An 8095-nucleotide genomic window follows, 5' to 3' on the forward strand; every position below is an offset into this window, starting at 1 on the left:
CAATGCCCCATCTGGAGACCTGGCCTGCAACCCAGGCATATGCCCTGACCAGGAATCGAACCAGTGACCTTTCAGTTTTCAACCCTGCACTCAATCCACTGAACCACACCAGCCAGGGACCTAGGGAAGCTTTAAACCTGCTCATGCCCAGACCCATTTCCAGGAAGTATGGTTGTAAATGGCCTGGGGTGGGGCCTAGGCATTGGGTGGCTTTTGAGTTTTCTAGGTGATTCAAATGTGGCACCTAGCTAGATTAAGAAACACCAGTGTAAATTGAAGAAAATGGCCTTTGGAGTGAGTGAGAACTAGGTTCAAGTCCTGCCTCTTCTCCTTAATAACAATGAAATATCTTAAGCCTCAGTTTCCTGGTCTGCAAACAAAAGTGAATAATCCTACCTCGCTCAGAGGGAATGAGATAATGTATATAAAATACTTAATGTCTGATATACAATAATTACTTAATAAATGCCACTTTCCCAAATGCACACCTGCTATCTTTTAAGCTATTAAACTCCAGCAGTTTGCAGAATTTCTCTATTTAATTTTAGTGTAGATCAAAATACATTAGACAGGAAAAAAGCTAATGTTGTGGAAGAATACTTAGCTGAAGGTTCAACATTTAGGCCTAGGCTTTCTGATCTAGAAAAATTTTTAATTAAATATTTTATTATTTTATTGTTCTATTACAGTTGTCCCAATTTCCCTCCCTTGCTCTGCTTTGCCCAGCCCACCATCTCCACTCCCACAGTCAATCCCTACCCTGTTTTCCATGTCCATGGGTCATTCATACATGTTCCTTGACTATCCCCCCCCCCCGCCCCGGTCTCTGTCAGTCTGTTCCTTATTTCCATGCCTCCGGTTTTAAGTTGCTCATTTGCTTGTTTTGTTCATTAGGTTCCTGTTATACGTGAGATTATATGGTATTTGTCTTTCACTGCCTGGCGTATTTCACTTAGCATAATGCTCTCCAGTTCCATCCATGCTGTCGCAAAGGGTAGGAGCTCCTTCTTTCTTTCTGCTGCATAGAATTCCATTGTGTAAATGTACCATGCTTTTTAAAATTTTTATCTTTAGAGGGGATGGGAAGGAGAGAGGGAGAGAAATATCAATGTATGGTTGCCTCTCATGTGTCCCCTGCTGGGAACTGGCCTGCAACCCAGGCATGTGCCCTAACTGGGAATCAAACTGTGGTTGTTTGGTTCGCAGGCCCATGCTCAATCCATTGAGCTACACCAGCCAGGGCATGAACCATGCTTTTTTGATCCACTCATTTACTGATGGGCACCTAGGCTACTTCCAGCACTTGGCTATTGTAAATTGTGCTGCTATGAACATAAACATATGGAATTATTCATAAATTTGCATGTCATCCTTGCACAGGGGCCGTGCTAATCTTCTTTGTATTGTTCCAATTTCAGTACATGTGCTGCTGAAGTGAACACCTAGAAGATTTGATGGCATCATCTGTCAGTGATCAGAACTTGGAAAGTGGGACATACACAAAGAATTGTATATAGTTTACAAATATGTGATTGTACAAAGACCACAAGAGGAAGACACAGTTTGATGATAGTGCATATCAAAAAGACCTTGGGAGTTTGAGCTGACCACAAGTTAAATAAAGGCAGACAGTGCCATGTGACTACTAAAACAACCAACACAATCTAATAATGTCCAGAGGAAGGAGTGAAGTAGCCCACTGAGCCCCTGCACTGGCCCAGACAGGCCCCTTCAGAGGGTGGCATCCACCTCTGGGCATCACTGTCAGAGGGCATTTGATAAATCCAGAGGTGGCTGATAAAGATGGTGATTGAAAAGAGTGCCACATGGAGAACAGTTGAAGGAACCAGGGAATCAAAGAGGCTGCATTGATTGAAATCCTTATCAAGTACAAGGATTTGGCTTCTTCTGTTTTGTATCAAAGGTAGGACTAAAACCAGTGAGTGGATATTATGAGCACTTTCAGTTCATCTTTGGGTAATGGGTCCTGAGAGATCACTTTGGCAATTCAAAGAAATGATGATTCTAGAAGGATCCTATATTTAAAAAACTCCTCTTTGATATAAAAAAACCCCTATGACTTAGTGGAGGCTCTGCTACTGACAAGTACTATGAACCTGGGGAAGTCACTTCATCTCTCTGGGCTTTAGCAAAACAATGTTGGGCTGATCTCAAGGAACTCTTACAGCTAGTTTAATGAGCATGTATTATGTGCTAGTCACTATACCTAGATACTTCTATCACCTAAGACATTTCAGTACTTATTCAGAACACTTACTCTTTGTCACATTCACCACGGCCTCCCCAGATCATCCCATCCTAAGCCTAGGTATTGGGCTTGCACTAAAGGAAGACACACAGGGGTTTTAGGCCAGAACACTAGGAGACTAAGAAAACTTGCCCATATGGATTGATGAAGCTAAGTGGGAATGAAATCCAGATTTACCCCTTAAGACAAATGCTCCTTAGAAGATGGCTTTTTAAGAGTGGATGAAAAGTGCTTGCTTCGGCAGGACATGTTCTAACACTGGAACGATACAGAAAAGGTTGGCATGGCCTCTGCACAAGGATGACATGCAAATTTGTGAAGCGTTCCATATTCAAACCAAAAAAGAGAATGGATCAAAAGCATTTTCTATATGTGTATGTACATATATGTAGGCATATGGCAGACTTTGGGAACTTCTGGTTCCATGCTGAATTACTTGTATATCCAGCCGTGGCAAAGTTCAGTCAAAAGTTTGTAAATGTGTAAAAGGAAGATTAGACCATGCTTCCTAGTGAATTGGAAAGTATTTGGTGGCAACCATAACATACTTTCTAAAGCAATCAGTCTAGAGGGAAAGACAAAGCTGGCTTGCATCTCTCTCTCTCTCAGCTTGGATTGGCAGAGTGCAGTGAACCCACCCAGCCCAAAGTGAACCAAGGGTCAACTTGTAGCAAGCAAGACTTAACCCATCTTGCCTCCAATTTCCCAGGAACCTCTGGCATTTTCAGATTTCCACCTCTGCACTTGCAACTGGTGTGGATGTGTGGATGTGCTCTGAGGAGGAACAGATCTCCAGTCTGTGGTTTTGGTTTTGCCTAGCTAAGGGAATCGATACATAGGCAACCTTAAGGGGCCATGTCTATTTACCTCAGTGAATTCAGTAACTTCAGCAAGCCCTTTCTAGGCATCCCAGCATTCCTCAGTACCTTGTGGACCTGAGACTTCCAGTTCTGATGATGCACTGTCTCTAAGTTGCCTAGACTTGGTCTGGTGGGATCTAGGGCTTTCTGCTTTCCTTCCTAGATTCAGATTTATTATTTAAGTTCTTGCCTGAATAAATGTCAGAGTTCTCTCAGAAAGTCTGGAATGAGCCCTGGTTGGTGTGGCTTAGCGGACTGAGTGCTGGCCTGCAGACCAAAAGATTGCAGGTTGGATCCTGGTCAAGGCACAGGCGTGGGTTGCAGGCCAAGTCCCTGGTTGGGAGCTTGTGAAAGGCAGCTGATTGATGTTTCTCTGCCTTACTTTCTCCCTCCTTTCCCCTCTCTCTAAAAATAAATAAATAAAATCTAAAGAAAAGAAAAAAAGAATGTCTGGAATGTAGGCTGCCTGTGCTATGATAGGCATGCTCCTGACCTGGGAGTCAGGAGACCTGAGTTCTAGCCTCAGCTCAAGCCTTAACCAGCAACAAAACTTTGACCAAATCAATTTCCCTCTCTAGGCCTCAGTTTTCCCATCAGTAAAATTAAGGGGTTAGCCTGGCTGATTCTCTGGTTTTCTGTTTCATTTCCTCTCCCTTTTTGTATCTATCTCTTTTCTGCATGACGCCCTTCTACCTTAGCTGCCATTTTATTTTATTTTTTTAGTCACCTCCTGATGCCAACCCATCTGTCTTCCCCCTTTATTTTTTCAGTTGTCTTCCATCTTCCTTTCCCCTTTCAGCAGCCCTGCTTTCTGTAACCCTATTCCCACTCTCTCACATGCCCTCCGTCTTTCTTAAAAAGCCACCAGAAGGAATGAAGCATATCTGTGAAATAGAAAACATTGTTGAATCAAGTGTTATAATCTACTTTCTTAATTATCTGGTGTGGGTTCCTTGAAGGTTAAAACAGGGCCCCAACACCTTACCTTTCCTTAGGAAGCAGCCACTGCAAACAGAAGTTGCTTTTTATAATTGTGTGTGACCTACAATTGACATTTGTTTTGTGGGTCAGTAGTTGCCATGGAGGAGTGGTTCCCTACCTTTGGCTGTGGCATCTGATCCACTTGGTTAGCTAAGACTGTCAGTAGGGCATTGCTAAAGATAGTTAGCCTGGATGGGGGCATCTTATGTGCAGCTTGGGACTTGATGAGCCTGTGAGGAGAGAAGGGAGTGCCTTGCTTGCTATATAAAGCACTGACCTTAAACACATTTCAGCCCTTAGTTTTCTCTAAAGCATCAGACCTCCTTGAATCACTGAAACTGGGAGGGAAGGGCACTGGTACTTTGTAAAAAATCCAAATTTCAGATACTTTTAAAAAGATCCTCATCAGGAAGAGCATTACATAAGTGATTAGACTTAGAACATGGAGCACACTCTAAATAAGCAGCAGTGGGAGGGTGGGGCCTAAGGACTTCACAAACCCCTGATTGTCCCCGGTCTGAAGAACTTCCTTCTAGGGACCTTCCACATGTCTGACCATACTCTTCTTGGTCCAGTCCCACTTTTCCTATATAGAGTCCAGAGGTCATTCTTCACCCAGCTAGTTGAAACTATTGCAATTCTAGGTTTAGTGGAATGGGAATGATGCTTGACCCTGCATAGTTGAATTTCAACCTGATTACTCCAAGACCCTTTTCTCTTCTCCCATTCCCAAACCTGTGAGGTTTACTTTACTCTCTGAGGTTTCCTGCAGCTGGACATTCTTTCTACCCTATGGGAAATTGTGGACTCTTCAGTATTTAGAATTCTATCGTACTCAGTAAAGCTCACTAGTTCTTTCTATTCTAGTGTCTGCTACATTTACTAATGTCATCTTAGTATCCACCAAAAATGTATTGACTCCTCAATCAGATGACCTCAGAGCATAGTCAGCAAAGAAGTCTGTCAAGCAGGGGAGAAGTAACTTATATTTCCCTTTATATATCATAAAGTTTGTGATGTGCAGGTGTATACTCATCAAAGTGAAACCCATTAAATGGTATGTTCAAGATTTGTACATTTCCTGTGTGCAAATTTTACATAAAAAAAGAACAACAAACACATTTTAAACTCTGGTTAGCTGTATGGTGCTGTTTAGGAGTAAAGTGTACTATTGTCTGGAGCTTATTTTGTAATGAATCAAAAAATAAGATGGATTGATGGCTGGATTGAAGGATGAGTAAATGGGTAAAATGTGATATAAAGCAAATAGAGCAAATGTTAACAAAAAAAAAAAAAAAGCTGTCACCTGGGTGGCTTAAAGGCTAATTCCCAAGGCTCATTGCCATTCCACTCAGGCACTGAGTGATGACTTCTCCAAACTAAATGAGAAGACATTTGGTCCTCATGAGACTTCACCTGGCAGGCAGAGCACCTCTTTGCTTCCTACAGTCTGCATTTGTCAATGACAGTGTTTCAGTGCATTGGACATAAGTTGAGAGGCTCTTGGACAAGGTCAAGTCCATTTTCTCCTTAGTTTTCTCCTCACCCAATTGCCAAATGTTAACCACAGAAGCACTGGAAGAGTGGCTCTTTTGTTTCTCGGTCCCTGCCACCTACCTGACTTCAGCACAGTAAGGGACAGGAGTGAGATAGATGTATTATTTTCCCAAGTCCTATTTTGCCATGCTCTTCCAGAAACATGCTCTTCTTTAGCCTTTATCTGACTGTGCTAAAACTGATTCTAACATGAGGCTGGCAACAAAGCATCAGTGTTGACCTTAGTTGTCTACAAGCTTTTTTGTGGGAACTTCTACCTCTGTTTCTTTATGCCCTCTTCTCTGCTAAGTTCTTTCCCTCAAATCTGTTCTGTGTCCCATTCAAAGGCTCTGAAATCCTTTTCAGCATCACTGAAAACAAATGTTTTTGTCTTGTTAGTGCACTTTCTTCCTCTCTCACAGCTACAGCCACTTGATACACATCCCTCATCTCAGTGACTATTGTTCAAGTATTCAACAAACAGGTATTGGGTGCCAACTCTATGCTAAGCAGTAAAGAAGATGCTGGGGCAGGTGGAGAAATGCTGACATGAGCAACCATCAATCTTACCCCTTGAGTTATGCTCAACCTAGTACTCGAGCTAGATAAAATGGGTGAGAGGTAAGACTGCAACAGTCCGTGATAAAGGGGTAAACTCTGAAGTCAGCCTCCTTCCCAGCCTTACCTCCCACTCACTCCCAAGGCTTCCACTACCACTAAGTGCTGACACCTCCTGAATCCATATCATTGCCTGACAACTGTTTTCTGGGATGCAAACCCTTAATGATTCTAAGTACCTACTCGATATCTCCTCCTTGATGTTCCACAGGTCCCTCAAACTCAACAGGTCTTGAAGGAAACTCAGAATTTTCTTTCTAAAGCTCACTCCTTCTTTTGCATCTCATCGCAATCTCCTTTGAGACACAGCTCACAATTCGTCTCATCAGTGGCCCTTTCTCTGACTTCTCCAGGCAAGTTTATTGACTGCCTCCTAGGACAATGGTGTTTCCATTGTTCTTTGTACAAGCCCCTATCCATAGCTTTTACTAAAATGTATTCAAGTTTTTTTAAATATATTTTATTGATTATGCCATTACAGTTGTCCCATTTTCCCCCTTCATTCCCCTCCACTCTGCACACACCTCCCCCCACATTCCCCTCTCCCTTTAGTTTATGTCCATGTGTCACAAGTTCTTTAGATTCTATATTTCCCATACTATTCATGCCCTCCCCCTGTCTATTTTCTCCCCACCATCTATGCTACTTATTCTCTGTACGTTCTCCCCCCTTCTCATTCTCCCATTCCCCTGTTGCTAACCCTCCATGTGATCTCCATTTCTATGGTTCCACTCCTAATCTAGCTGTCCTCTTAGTTTGCTTTTGTTTTAGGTGTGGTTGTTAATAATTGTGAGTTTGCTGTCCTTTCACTGTTCATATTTTAGCTTCTTTTTCTTAGACAAGTCCCTTTAACATTTCATATAATAAGGGCTTGGTGATGTTGAACTTGATCTTATCTGAGAAGCACTTTATCTGCCCTTGCATTCTAAATGAAAGCTTTGCTGGATAGAGCAATCTTGGAGGTAGGTCCTTGCCTTTCATGACTTGGAATACCTCTTTCCAGCCCCTTCTTGCCTGTAAGGTCTCTTTTGAGAAATCTGCTGACAGTCTGATGGGAACTCCTTTGTAGGTGACTATCCCCTTATCTCTTGCTGCTTCTGGATTCTCTCCTTCAATTTTATCTTGGCTAATGTAATTATGATGTGCCTTGGTGTATTCCTCTTTGAGTCCAACTTCTTTGGGACTGTCTGAGCCTCCTGGACTTCCTGGAAGTCTATTTCCTTTGCCAGATCGGGGACGTTCTTTTCTATTATTTGTTTAAATAAGTTTTCCACTTGTTGCTCTTCCTCTTCCCCTTCTGGTACCCCTATAATCTGGATGTTGGAATGTTTAAAGATGTCCTGGAGGTTCCTAAGCCTCTCCTCATTTTTGTGAATTCTTGTTTCTTCATTCTTTTCTGTTTGGTTGTTTCTTTCTTCCTTCTGGTTCACGCCATTGATTTTAGTCACAGTTTTGTTTCCATCACTATTGGTTCCTTGTTCATTTTCCTTCATTTCATTTAGTGTAGCCTTCATTTTTTCATCTATTTTGAAAAACTGTAAAACACTAGATGCATGAAGAGGTAAGTTTACTCCAAAGCAAATATGCAAATGTCCAATAAGCATATGAAAAGATGCTTAGCATCATCAGTCATTAGAAAAATTTAAATCAAAACAACAATGAGGTACCACTTCATACTCACAAGTATGGCTATAATTTAAGACAAGGAAAAGAAAAAGTGCTAGAGAAGAAGGAGTAAAATTAGAATTCTCATACATTGTTGGTGGGATATAAAATGGTATAGCCATTATGAAAAACAGTTTGAAGTCTCCTTAATAAGTTAGACATAGAA

The 8095-nt window shown here is 41.8% G+C and overlaps 2 non-coding genes across 2 annotated transcripts; one reads left to right on the forward strand and one right to left on the reverse strand.

Annotated features, from left to right (window-relative positions):
* Positions 1-1335: 1335 nt before the first annotated feature.
* On the reverse strand, positions 1336-1442 carry LOC119050193 (U6 spliceosomal RNA). The gene has a single exon (XR_005082699.2). It is a non-coding gene; the product is annotated as a U6 spliceosomal RNA (small nuclear RNA).
* A 1057-nt stretch (positions 1443-2499) lies between these two features.
* On the forward strand, positions 2500-2604 carry LOC119050194 (U6 spliceosomal RNA). The gene has a single exon (XR_005082700.2). It is a non-coding gene; the product is annotated as a U6 spliceosomal RNA (small nuclear RNA).
* The last annotated feature ends 5491 nt before the right edge of the window (positions 2605-8095 follow it).

Source organism: Artibeus jamaicensis, unplaced genomic scaffold (assembly GCF_021234435.1).
Source record: "Artibeus jamaicensis isolate MK-2021 breed Jamaican fruit bat unplaced genomic scaffold, CSHL_Jam_final contig_240, whole genome shotgun sequence".
Lineage (NCBI taxonomy): Eukaryota > Metazoa > Chordata > Mammalia > Chiroptera > Phyllostomidae > Artibeus > Artibeus jamaicensis.